This window comes from Brienomyrus brachyistius, unplaced genomic scaffold (assembly GCF_023856365.1).
Source record: "Brienomyrus brachyistius isolate T26 unplaced genomic scaffold, BBRACH_0.4 scaffold63, whole genome shotgun sequence".
In the NCBI taxonomy this organism is placed as follows: Eukaryota; Metazoa; Chordata; class Actinopteri; order Osteoglossiformes; family Mormyridae; genus Brienomyrus; species Brienomyrus brachyistius.
This window is the reverse complement of record NW_026042338.1, coordinates 610,433-623,151: the sequence shown is the minus strand read 5'-3', so window position 1 is coordinate 623,151 and position 12,719 is coordinate 610,433. Positions and strand designations below refer to the sequence as shown.

General features: G+C 45.5%; 1 protein-coding gene and 1 long non-coding RNA gene across 6 annotated transcripts in view; one reads left to right on the top strand and one right to left on the bottom strand.

Moving 5' to 3' along the window:
• Positions 1-12,719, top strand: part of LOC125725217 (NACHT, LRR and PYD domains-containing protein 3-like) — a 457,448-nt gene that overhangs the window by 276,005 nt on the left and 168,724 nt on the right. The gene's annotated exons all lie outside the window — the stretch shown is intronic.
• On the bottom strand, positions 39-1,826 carry LOC125725255 (uncharacterized). Its single transcript, XR_007387392.1, has 3 exons — positions 1,769-1,826; positions 1,184-1,220; positions 39-138 (listed from the first exon to the last, which is right to left on the bottom strand). It is a non-coding gene; the product is annotated as an uncharacterized LOC125725255 (long non-coding RNA).

Below are 12,719 nucleotides of genomic sequence, written 5' to 3'. Positions count from 1 at the left end.
CAACTTATTTTCCTTCTCTTACTTCATCCAAAAGCCACTCATTCCCCTGCAGGGTGCGAAAAGAATGATCATACAGTTTGTATGGGCCAACAACTGCTTCAACCCTCCCAGTGTCCTTTGCAGCCCAAAGCATCATCACTAAAAAGCAAATGTAAAACAGTTAGTGTTACAATAAAGAGGTCCATCAGACCAACAGTCAAAAGCAAGAAATATCTAAAGAATTTGTAATGAAGCAGACAAACTGAACTCATGCAAACATAAAACATGGAATATACGGAGGGTGGACTAAATAGTCAGTTGGGCTGCTCACCCTTTCCTAATTTTTAAAACTGTTTATACATAAACATATTTTTGGCATTGTTTAGAGATTAACTATTTTGTGTATAGTTATCTGATCATGCTGTTATTTTGTTCACCGATCTGTAATTCAAGCAACAAACTTGTGACCAACCGGTCAAACAGGCAAAAAGTAAATGTAACACACAAAACGATGGACAGGGCTATACTGGCCAACTGGACAGGGCCAAACTGGCCAACTGGGAGCTTTGTAGTTACAAGACAAGACCTTCTTCTTGGGGTGTTCTCTTTGATATAGGGTTTTTGTCCTGTGTTGGTATTTTGCCTGTGGTGCCTGTGTTCTTTTTGTCAGGGGGAGGGGTGCTGTCATCTGAGCCATCAATATGTTTTTGCATGTTTTTGGCAAAAACAATAACAGAGGGTCTCTTCAAGTTGTGCTTGATTACCTCTGGGTCATTGTCCTTGTCCAAAGACTGCTGAGGTCTTAGCGTGGGCTTGACTCGTTCCACACAAGGAGGGTCGTTGGATGGATCAGTGGGTTGTGTAGTGGGTTGTGAGCTCCTTCTGTATGGCTTCAGGTGGCTGATGTTATATTTGTTTCTCAATATTGCTCCTTCGCGATTTTTTAGTGTTACAATTTTCCCACTGATTGTCTCTATAGTGTATGGTCCAGAGAAATCAGGTTCCATTCTGCCACCCTTCCTTCCATATTTTCTTATGTTGGCCAAAAGAACTTCATCTCCAACTTTGTACACAACATTTTTGTATTTCTTTTGCACCCTTTTCACATAAGCTGCCTGTTGCTTTTCCTGTGATTTCTTTATATTTTCTTCTGTGGTAGCTTTAATGCCCTCCATTGTTTTGTTTTTCAACTGTTTGAACTCACCGTAACTTGCTTCATCAGGGAGGATGATTGTGGAAAGCTAACAAGTAAGACCACAATGGAAAGACAGAAATCACAATTTATGATTAACATTTTCCCTGTCCTGCATGGCCTTAACATGAAGTGAAACAAAACAGGTTGAAAAGTCATACAAATTATAACAACTGTGCACAGGGAGAACAAACTCCCCAAAGAAAGGCCCCATTCAAACGGGTTTGAAACCAGGACCTTATTGCTGTGAGGCAACAGTGCCAACCACTAACCCATCGTGCTGCCCCTAAATGTAAACAATTTAAGAAATAAAAAGGTGAAAACATCTACACCCCCTCTATGTACATAGAAAGCTGTGGAAAACTTTCAAGACATAGTTCTACCACAGGACAGTTTGCAAAAACAGCACAAACATCTGCATTGAAACTACAAGACCTTATATTTGATTATAAAATAGATATATAAAAAACGGAACATGTCGTAGCTGTTTTCAGAAGCAATTGCCATGGCTGTTCAAGCCCCAATTCATTAGCTTGCAATCACCTTGTCACAAGAAACTATGCTAAACTATGTCAAGATATGAGTAATTGTACTTACTGGCAATTTAATGGGAACCTGTGAAGGAAACACTGCCTCTCTTCCGTACACAAGCAGAAATGGTGAATGTTTAGTGGTTGTATGGACCTTTGACCTTAAAGAAAATAATGTTGCATCCAGATAGATGTCCCAGTCATTCTGCTGGTTGTTAACCAGTTTCTTCAGAGCTCTTAACAGATAATTTAAAATAAAAAAATAATAAAATTAGTAAATATGACAAATTTGGTCACAACACACAAGAAATAAAACATCCAAAAAAAAATAAAACACCAACCGTTTTATATTGTTGTTTGTTTTTTCATCCAGTCCATTTGTTTGTGGATGGTAGGCTGCAGTTACACTTCTCTCAATGTGCAACATCTCACACAGGCTGTGGTTGAGCTTTAAAAGAAAAACAAAGCTATTAAATACTAAATAAATACATTTGTAAATAAACAAAGAAAGAAATGTGTTCTCAATGGTACTGAATAAAGCTTAGTTACAGTGATAATACTACTTTTTGGTCATAAACATCTTAAGGCTACTGGTCTACTCCAAACCCAATATCTGACTGCCTGCACTTTAAAAGGACACTTCATTACTTCATTGACAAATTCTCTTCCTTGATCTGACAGAATTCTGTTCGGACATCCGTGTCTGTAAATCATGGAACAGAGATGCTTTCCAACTTCAGTTGCAGACTTTCCTTTCAAAGGAAATGCTTCAACCCATTTAGAGAAGTAATCTGTCACTGTAAGGATATACTGGTAGCCATCAGTGGTTTTAGGCAATGGTCCAGTCAAATCTATTCCAACCAGCTCCCACACAGCAGATACCTATAACAAAACACACTATGTTTGTGTGTATTTACTCTTGGGGTAAATACTAGTAAATACAATTTGAAATTTGTAAAAGTACATGTAGAGATTGGAGTATGAACTGTATATACATACTGCATGCATTTATTTATAGCCATTTAGCGTCTTAATGTCTCTAAAAAAAATTTACGGATTACCTTAATACACTCCAGTGTCTGTACAGCTGTCAAAGGCCTCCCTACCTTTTGGCACTCATCACATTCCAAGATCTAAAGGATATAAAAACATTTCATGCCTGTAGAGTCTTCACATTCATTTGAAGAAAATACATCAACTCATACATACCCAGTTTTCAATGTCCACTGACATGCCATACCAGTAGAATCTGGAACATATGGCATTCCGTGTCTTGTTGATCCCGGTGTGCCCTCCCAAAGGTGATGAATGGAACTCACTGAAGATTGACCTGGCCTCCTCCTTTGTTTTGATCACTCTCCTTGTTCCATATTGAAGTTCTCCATCTAGGTTTGCACAGTAACATTGGTTATAGGGACATGGTTAAAACGGGGGCAAGGGGTTCACGACTGCAGGTTCAATTCCCCACCTGGGGCTCTGTGTGCAGAGTTTGCATGTTGTCCCTGTGTTTGGTGGGTTTACTCAAAGTGCTATGGTTTTCTCCTATAGTCACATGCATTGTAGCCTGACTGGTGGCCAAACTGATAATAGTGTGTGAATGTGACCATTAAAATTAAGTTTTATTTAACCTTCCTATTATCTACAGAATCATATGAACACTTAAGTATCATTTGATTGTCTTTGGTGCATTGATTTTTAGAGTCTAGGTGTTTTCGCTGCCATGAAAACTAGTTAGGTAGCTAGTTAAATTGTTAGTAATTATTTGTATAGCGAAAACAATATAAAATAAATCCACACAAACGGTAAAAATGTGTACAACGTGTACGACTAGGACAAGCTACTACAGGTTAGCATAAAAAATAACGTTATACATGTGTTCTGTCATAAAATATACTAATAGTATATTCATAAACTGTTACAGTTACATTATATGTACAATCAAAGTTAACATAAAATCACTCAAACAAGAAAACGTTACCATAAAATCTGACAAACAAGAAAAAAATATATATATACTCACCGCAGGTAACGTTAACCACAAGAGCAGCACGGATTTATGGGCGTTCCGCAAAAGTGGAAAAATATTCAGAAGCGCATGCGCGGTGAGCGTAAGTAGGACGGATTCACAGGTAGGATGAATTTATAGAACACCGGTCTGAATGCATTTCATACTGCACGTCATACTGTATCTACTGATCCGGGAGAAACACTGCAGTGTCAAGCGGGGCGGAATAGGTGCCGCGCAAAGCCGGCAAACTAATGATAATACCATCTACAAACCATCAATAAAAGCGGATTAAACTACACAGATCGTGCATCATGAAAAACAGAAAGGATTCATTAACTCAGAAAAATATTGCTCAGAAAAACGGGATTATTATCTCATTAACTCGGAAAAACAGAACTGATTTCTTCTCAGATGAATGCAATACGCTTCCATAGAGAACCGCTTACCGCGCGCGTGACTGTAGATGCGGCGCCGCTGCCGCGAGCTTGAGCCCCGCATCTCGCGCACGCACGCGGCCGCTCTAATCTGTTAACATGGGCGCCGAAATGAAATTTTATATTTTCCGCCTCACTTCCAGTGCGTCCAGGGTGCAAATTTAACAAGGTGGATCAGGAGAATCTTTTAATATTCATGAGTGAAGCCCTACATGATTGGCTGGCTGATTAATATTTATGAGAGAGGCACTACCTGATTGGCCAGTTAACATCAACATGTGCTGCCTGTTTCTTCTGCCTAAGGCAGGGGTGTCCAAATCCAGTCCTGGGGGGTCGGAGCCCTGTGCAGCTTAGTTCTTTCCCTGATCCACCATAAATGATTCAGTTCAAGAGCTGTGTGGTTATTAGCACAAGGAGATGAATCAGGTGTGTTAAATGAGGGGAAACCCAAAAATGTGCAGGACTCTGGCCCTCCAGGACTGGATTTGGGCTCCCCCGGTTTAAGGGATTCAGTGACCAATCAGTAATATTCTCTCATGAATATTAAGGAGTGTTACAGAACCACCCTGTAAAAATGCAAATTCACATTTTGCACTTGAGGAGAGAGTCCGGTCTCACTGCATACAGGTGCCTCCTTAGGACAATACTAACGAATCTCGCACAGAAAACACATACACTCACGGCATCTGTCACGCCTAGCTCGTCCGCTCTTCCTAATTAAACTCCCGTTTTGCCCCGTTTTTGCCTGTCCGCTTGCTTTTTCCACACCTGCCAGCACGATCGCCGCTTGCCTCTGCGACCTATCGTGACAGAATGACGGACCTCAAAAAGAAAAGCAAGCGGGCAAGACGGATCCCGAAGGAGCCGGAGATCTGCCTGGGAGCCTGCGCGCTAGCCAGGCTATGGCTCCCGTCTGAAGACGAGGAGGAGGAACCCCTCCTACTCGCGGACTCCGAGCGGAGAAGTCCAGTCCTCCTACCGCCCCTAGAGCGGTGCACCTACCGGCCGGAACGCCTGGACAATTGGGGAGGAATCCGGATGGGAAGAGACGCTATTCCGCGAGTACCCCGGCGCCTTAAAGGGGCCAAGCCTGTCTCGCCTGCGCGGGACCTGCCCGGCGCTCCCGCAGGAGGTGATCGCTACGCCCCTTAACCTCGCCACCCAGTTCTTCACCCTCCAGGGGTTATACTGATGGATGAACTGGCCGGGCAGGGGTCGCCTGAGGTGGACCAGCTCGCCAGGCAGCTTGGGGAGGAGTTCGCCGCGTTCACTCCCGCTTCCCCTCCAGCTGACCTGGAGAAACTAACAGAGGATCTCCGGAGGCTGATCCAGCTCCGGAGAGCTGCGGACCCCGCTCCCATGCGGCCGCCGCCGCCCACGGACCCCGCTCCCGTGCGACCGCTGCCGCCCTCGGACTTTGCTCCCGAGCAGCCGCCTACGCCGCTTGCGCGGCCGCCTGCGCAGCCGCCTACGCCGCTCGCGCAGCCGCCTTCGCAGCCGCTCCCCTCTCCTCTTGCTGCAGCCGCTCCTGAGGCGCTCCCGTCTTCGCCTGCTGCAGCCGATCCTGAGGCGCTCCTGTCTTCGCCTGCTGCAGCCGCTCCCGAGGCGCCCCCACTGCAGTCACCTGCAGTTCCCGGGCGAGCGCCCCCACGACAGCGGCTTGCAGCGCCTGGGCCGGCGCCCCCACTGCAGCCACCTGCAGCTCCCGGGCCGGCGGCCCCGCAGCCTGACCGTGTTCCTGTCCCGGCGCCTCCTCTCCCTGCTGCAGCTCCAGTGGCGCCCCCTCTCCCTGCTGCAGCTCCAGTGGCGCCCCCTCTCCCTGCTGCAGCTCCAGAGGCGCCCCCTCCGCCTGTTGACCCTATTCGGGTCCCTGTCCCTGGCCCCGCTACTGTCCGTGGCCCCGCTCCTGTGACCCCTTGTCCCTCGCTCCGGCGAACTCGACCCCGACCGAGGGTCATAATGTCTGTGTCCCGTAAGGGGAGGGGACACAGACGCAGGACGGGGGTCCTGCCCGCCCTGCCCCCTGGCTCGCCCTCCGTCGCCTGCGCTGGGGCTCGGGGGGCGCCTGCGGTTCCTGGCCCTCCGGGTCGGCTGTCGCCTGCGGGTCCCCCTCCGATGCCTCGTCGCCCTGCCTCGCTCCCCCCTCCGGTGCCTGGTCGGTCGCCTGGGGGCTCCCCGACGGCGGCTCCTCGGTCGCCTGCGGGGCCCCTACCTTCAGCCCGTCGGAGGACGTCGCCGCCTGCGCCGGCTCCCCCCCTCGCCTTGCCTTCGCCCTGGCCCCTTCCAGCTCCCTTGTCCCCTTCCCTGGTGCTCCCTCCTGCTCCCTCCCTGGCCCCTCCGCGGGTCCCTCGCCCTGTCTCCTCTGCCCCTCCGAGGTCCCCTCCGGCTCCGGCCTCCCGGCCGCCGGCGGCCCCTCCGGCTGCCTCCCGTCGCCCACTTGGGCTCCCTCGGGCTCCCCTTAATTCCCCCTCCTTCTCTCCCTTTCCTGCCCCGGTCCCGCCAGTGTTTGTCCCTCCTCCTGCCTCTGTCCCGCTGTCCTCTGTTCTTGGTCCCTTTGTTCTGCCCCGCTCCGCTCCTGGTTTCCTGTCGTTCCCTCCCATCACTCCCGCTCCTTTTGTTCCTCCTGTTCCCTCTGTTTCTCCCTTCCTGATCTGTCTCTCTGCCTTTCCTGTCCTGTGTCGTGTCTTGTCCTGGCTTCTGCCTCTGTGTCAGTTTTGCCTGTCTGTCTTGTTCCCTGTCCCTTGATGGTTTTGGTTCTTGTTTTTCAGGTTTTGGTTCCCCGGTCTCGTCCCGTCCTTCGCCTCCTCCCAGGCGCGCCCGGTGAAGCGCGCCTTTGGGGGGGGGTTCTGTCACGCCCAGCTCGTCCGCTCCTCCTGTGTGCTACGCCCCCTGCTTACCCACGTGTGTTTCCCAAATCGTACCCAGCTGGTTCTGTTTATTTTCAATCAGTCCTGTGTATTTCAGTCAGTGTCTTACCCGAGTCCAGTGTCCGTCATTGATGTTTGTATGCGTGAGATGTTTCCCCGTCCGCGCTTCCTAATTAAACTCCCGTTTTGCCCCGTTTTTGCCTGTCCGCTTGCTTTTTCCACACCTGCCAGCCGCTTGCCTCCGCGACCTATCGTGACAGCATCCACAAAAAGAACAAATGCAAAGCAATCTTTTTTTTGTGAAATTAAAGATGTATAACTAATTCAGAATATATTTTCACCATCCTACACTCCCACACAAACACAAAGACAATATGAGAAGCTATAAAGCATTTGTAAAAAAAGATTGTTTTGAATGATTAATTGAAATGATAGTGTTTTTGGTGATGATTTTGATATTTCGTGTTTGTTGTCTAAATGTTGTCTAAAATTACATGAAACTGTAAGGACATAAAACTTATAGGCCCCGCAGGCGCCAACTCTGATCAGCCTGCATCAGTCCATTTCAGAGTCTAAGAAAAGGATCCGTGACCCTGACCAGACTGGACTCCACTCATCAGACCTCCCCTTTTAAGGAAGGCAAAGGCCTGCCGGCTCCTGAGAGACTGGATAAAAATAACTGGAGCAACACAGGAAAAGCAAGACCTTTCACCCCTGGAGTGGCCGGAGCCCTACAGTCAACTCACAGCAACAACAGCCGTCAGCCTCAAGACACAGACACCTGAATGGGCATGAGGCGGCGAGTATTATACTCTCAAAGTTAAGGAATATAGACAAATTCGGCTAAACCCACCAAAATGAGAGAACCTCTCACATGGTAGAACAAGGGAATTATAACCGCCCCCTAAAGTGATCTGGTTGGGTGGGGACTTGAGAACCAAGGTCAGCAATGTCCCTAAAATTAACCGTTGACCGAAATTGGTCAGTCTTCAGAGACATGCCATCACCTGGGTTGGATACTTAAGGAAGGGCCTCAGAAGAGTTCGGGGAGTCAGAGTAATCAGAGCTCCCACAGAGAACTGTGCGAAAGTCCATCTGTAGTCTGTAGACTTTCCGGGCTGCCCCCCGGCTGAGCCCCTGAGAACTTTGTGCACTCTCAGCTGAGATATGTGATTGTTTAATATTGTATGTGTCCTAATGTATTTCAGAATATGTGGCCACATGTCAATGATTGTATATTGTAGTATGTTTAATAAATGTTCTGATTACTTTACGACTGTCTGATTTGCTAACTTCTTTATAAACTTTACAGATTGGATTTCTATCCTAATTAGGACTAAAGTGGTAAATACTATCTTGCAGCCTCTGGGTTAAATTCCCTTTATCCGGGTCCCAAACTCGACTGCCCAAGTTAAGTTAGGTGGATACCAAAACTACACCTCTGGAGTTCGCACAAGCTCAGTTATGGGCCGACGTAACCTCTGAGGTCAACACATGCTGATGAAAGGTTCGGTATCTACCCTCTGAGGGGCGTACACACTATGTTCCTAGGCACCGGGCATAGTCCCTGAGACGCTCACAAGGTAGATACCGGGTAGCATCGGTGGAGTCCCTGAGACAGGCCCAAAGTAAGCCTCGTACAAACTACCTATTCGAAACGTGCGCCTTCACAGCCACTGAGGTTGACACATGTTATGATATGGGCTGCCCCCGGCTGAGCCTCTGAGGTGGACGTACATGTGGTTTGGGTAAACATCGGCTTAATCTCCAAGGCGCCCACAAGCTCAGTGATTGGCGGATACTGAGCCTTTGGGTAATTATATAGATCGAGGGACCCGAATAATCAGAGGCTGACATTGTCTTAAATGGTGGCGATTTCCATACCTCTAAGACAAACCCTGTGGAACAGGTCCGCGGATCGCCCTGTCGGCCGAGGCGAATCTGGCGGACTCCTCCGTCAGGGGTAAATTAGAGTTGGTAATATAAAGGAGAGTCCCTAAGTAATCCAAACAACATAAACATCATGACTACAATATACTGAAATAAGGTCTTTAATAAAATGGAGTCAGATATGTGTCTAATAGAATACTTTATATAGTAAAAAGGGTAAGTAATTTCCAGGAGCGCTCGGAAGAAACAACACGCATTCATAGCCTTCGGCTGCACCATTGGATTACGCCATTGGGCCAGTGGGCAGCTCCCTATACCCCACAGTCCAAATACATGCTGAGGCTAATTGTACTTGCTAAATTGCCCGTAGGTGTGCATGTGTGAGTGAATGGTGTGTGAGTGTGTAATGCGATGGGCTGGCCCCCCATCCTGGGTTGTTCCCTGGCTCGTGCCCATTGCTTCCGGGATAGGCTCCAGACCCCCCGTGACCCAGTAGGATAAGCGGTTTAGAAAATGGATGGATGGATAGATGAATATTTTGCTGAATAAGAAATAACTCTACAGATAAAGGTCCAGTCAGCCCAACCCATACCCTCCCTCATGCAAAGGCCATGAGGAAACATTTTTCAAAAGAATTTCGCAATGGTATCACAATTGTGAAATCATTTCCCTATACAGTATATATAGAGGCTCTTCTAATCATCTATCACTGCTTATTCTTGTAGAACACTGTGCTTCACTGTATTTTGCAGTCCAGCTTAACTGTAAGTATCCTTGTGAATTTTATTGCCTTGTTTTCTGTTAAATCCACTTAATTCTATGTCATTTAATTTCACTTTGACATATGATGAATATTACTTTCTCAGAATGGCTCACCTTCATGCTGCTTAACTGTGTGACCATGCCTCAGTCAGTGAAAGTGTGTTTCCTACTCCAAGACCCCAGAGGGTTAACCAATGTTTCATTTTTATTTGTTTCCTTATGTATAACTCTCTGTAGTTTGTTCCAATTTCCTCTCGTCCGGTGCTGTAGAATGCATGAAAATACTGATGCTTTTGATGACAACCATCCTGTTAACTCATTTTTCAGAAAAAAGATGGCCGATATCCTCTCAAAGACCAAAGCCAAAGGGGTTGATTTCTGTGCTGTAGATAAGAATTATTATATAATTCGCTCTGATCTTGGCTGTTTCATGTACTCAACAGATTTCCACGGAGGCTCTGACCTCACGATTTACAGCTTACACCCCTCCTGTCAGGGTGGAGACCACTATCTGGCCTTTGACAATAACACATTCTACATCATCAAAGGCAATACTTATCGGCGTGTGTCTGATATGAGCAAAGATCTTGATGCTGTGGTGTATAACCTGCACCCAAACTGTCAAGGGGGTGATCACTATCTGTCTGCTAATGGTGATTTCTACATAATATTTAAGAGCAAAGGTGTGTATCACAAAACATCCAATATGAACAAGGATAGTGATGCAGCTGAATACCAACTGCCTCCCAACTGCAAGGATGGCCTGTTCTACTGGGGCACAAAGAGCTACACCTACTTTCTCAAGCCAAAAGATGAGTGGGGGGTCCAGTATCACAAAACTGATAATCTTAACAAAGATACCCATGCAGACACATTCTCAGTTCATCCAGATGTTCTTAACTTCCTTCCTGGAGGGCTTGGTCAGACACATGGCCCAGCCTTTGGAAAATGGGATCTCATTAAGATGATTTCCAATGATTTAGAAATTCCCGTAACCTGGGAAAAGAAGATAACCCGGAAAGTGGGCTTTACCAAATCCAAGTCATCGAGTATCGAGCACAACTGGAAAGTGAATATAAGCAGCACATATGAGTCAGGTGCTCTGACAGCAGCGATTGCCAAATACCAGTTCTCTCTGTCAGCAGAATATGGAGGAATCAGCGTCAACACAGAAAGTGAAAACTGGGAAGAAGCAACTGAGGTGGCAGAGACCATGACCCTGACTCTGCAGCCCCACACTAAAATGTACATCTGGCAGTACAAGCTCGGCCTTGGCAAGGAAGATCTCCTCTTCTGCCGTGACATGGTACTTAATGACGATCCTAACCCCCCTTCCATCATTCCACTTCCACCTGCTAACAAGTAGTGTGTTGATTCTATGGATGAGATGCATTTTGTTGGCTAGGCATGTATTTTACATGGGCTTGAATCAATAGCAAATATGATTATGTAATAGGAATGCTTTTGGGTACTACATCATTTTTTTACTTGTTTGTCTTTCTTATTTTAATTTAGGAAGTTACAGTACAACAAAGAAAAACACAATAATCTTAACAAGAACTAAATCAACCTCTATAACGATATACTGATTTTTAAACCGGATCATATGCCAGATTTGATAAATCCATAAATACTGTATAAGATCCATGTACTCAAATATGATTTTTCCATGTCAGTATTCTTCAATAAAATTTGATTTTATATAAACATTTAAAATAATTTCAAATGAATAAATAATAGACATGAGGACTTATTTGTTGTAAAATATGCCATTTCAGCTCCTCCACTTTGCTGAATTGAATGCATTGTTTTGTAGACATGTGGATGAATAAATAAAAAAGTTTTTAAATGATTCTGAAACTATTCTGTGTGTCTAAGGAAGATAATAGGCACAGCCAATATGTGTTTTATGTGTTTTAACTTTATGGCTACAATGCATGACTCCATTATTTAATTCACATCAGCATGTGACTCCAAAGTCACTCAAAAATGTAGATATTGTAGATATTGGAAGTATCAGTCCCAAGGTTCAGTTATGCCTTTACTCTAAAACTGCTTCCTTACTGAGCATTCAGTAGAAAGTATGTTTTTATAGACCCTGCTTACTGAACAGCTTTCCCATTAGCTCAGAGGTTTCTATAGACATGCAAGCCCAGCCTTTCCTATTTACACATCGGAGGCTTTTATTTATAAGTATTATCCTTTAATCTAAAACAGCTTCCTTACTGAGCGTTCAGTAGAAAGTATGTTTTTATAGACCCTGCTTACTGAACAGCTTTCCCATTAACTCAGAGGTTTCTATAGACATGCAAGCCCAGCCTTTCCTATTTACATATCAGAGGCTTTTATTTATAAGTATTATCCTTTTCTGCTTGCTAGTCACATTTCACATGGATATTTCTTCTTCCTTTATTTCATTTGCATTACTGTTAAGTCTCGACCATTTTACATCTTATTTTCCGCATTTTAAGGCAAACAATACAAAGAAGTATCAATATAAACAATACAAACAAGGAAAATTCATGTAATTTTTTAGGTACACGCTGAAATTCTGAGCATATTTGACCCAAGGTAGATAGTTGGGCGACATTGTCATGCTTTCTGCTTCATGTTGAAAAGAACTGTCTCTGATGCAAGAGTTAAATGTTAAGTTCTGAGCACAATGATATACATACTGTCACGATCACAGCGGAGGTATGCGGCGATCGTGCGGGTAAACAGGCAAGCATGAAGCAGGAAGGCAGGATACGGGGCAAAACGGGAGTTTAATTTGGAAGTCCAGGAAACGGGGATACAGGACGGCAACAGACATCATACGACATCAATGACGGACGAAGGACTCAGGTAAGACACGGACTGAAATACACAGGACTGAGCAAATGAACTAGATACAGCTGGGTACAATCGGGAGAAAACACGTGGGTAATCAGGGGGCGTGGCACACAGGAGGAGCGGACGAGCCGGGCATGACTCATACATAATATATACATATTAATTCTATGGCAGTTTAAAAATGAACTTTTCTTTTAAAAATAACACTATTATAATTGTTTTAAT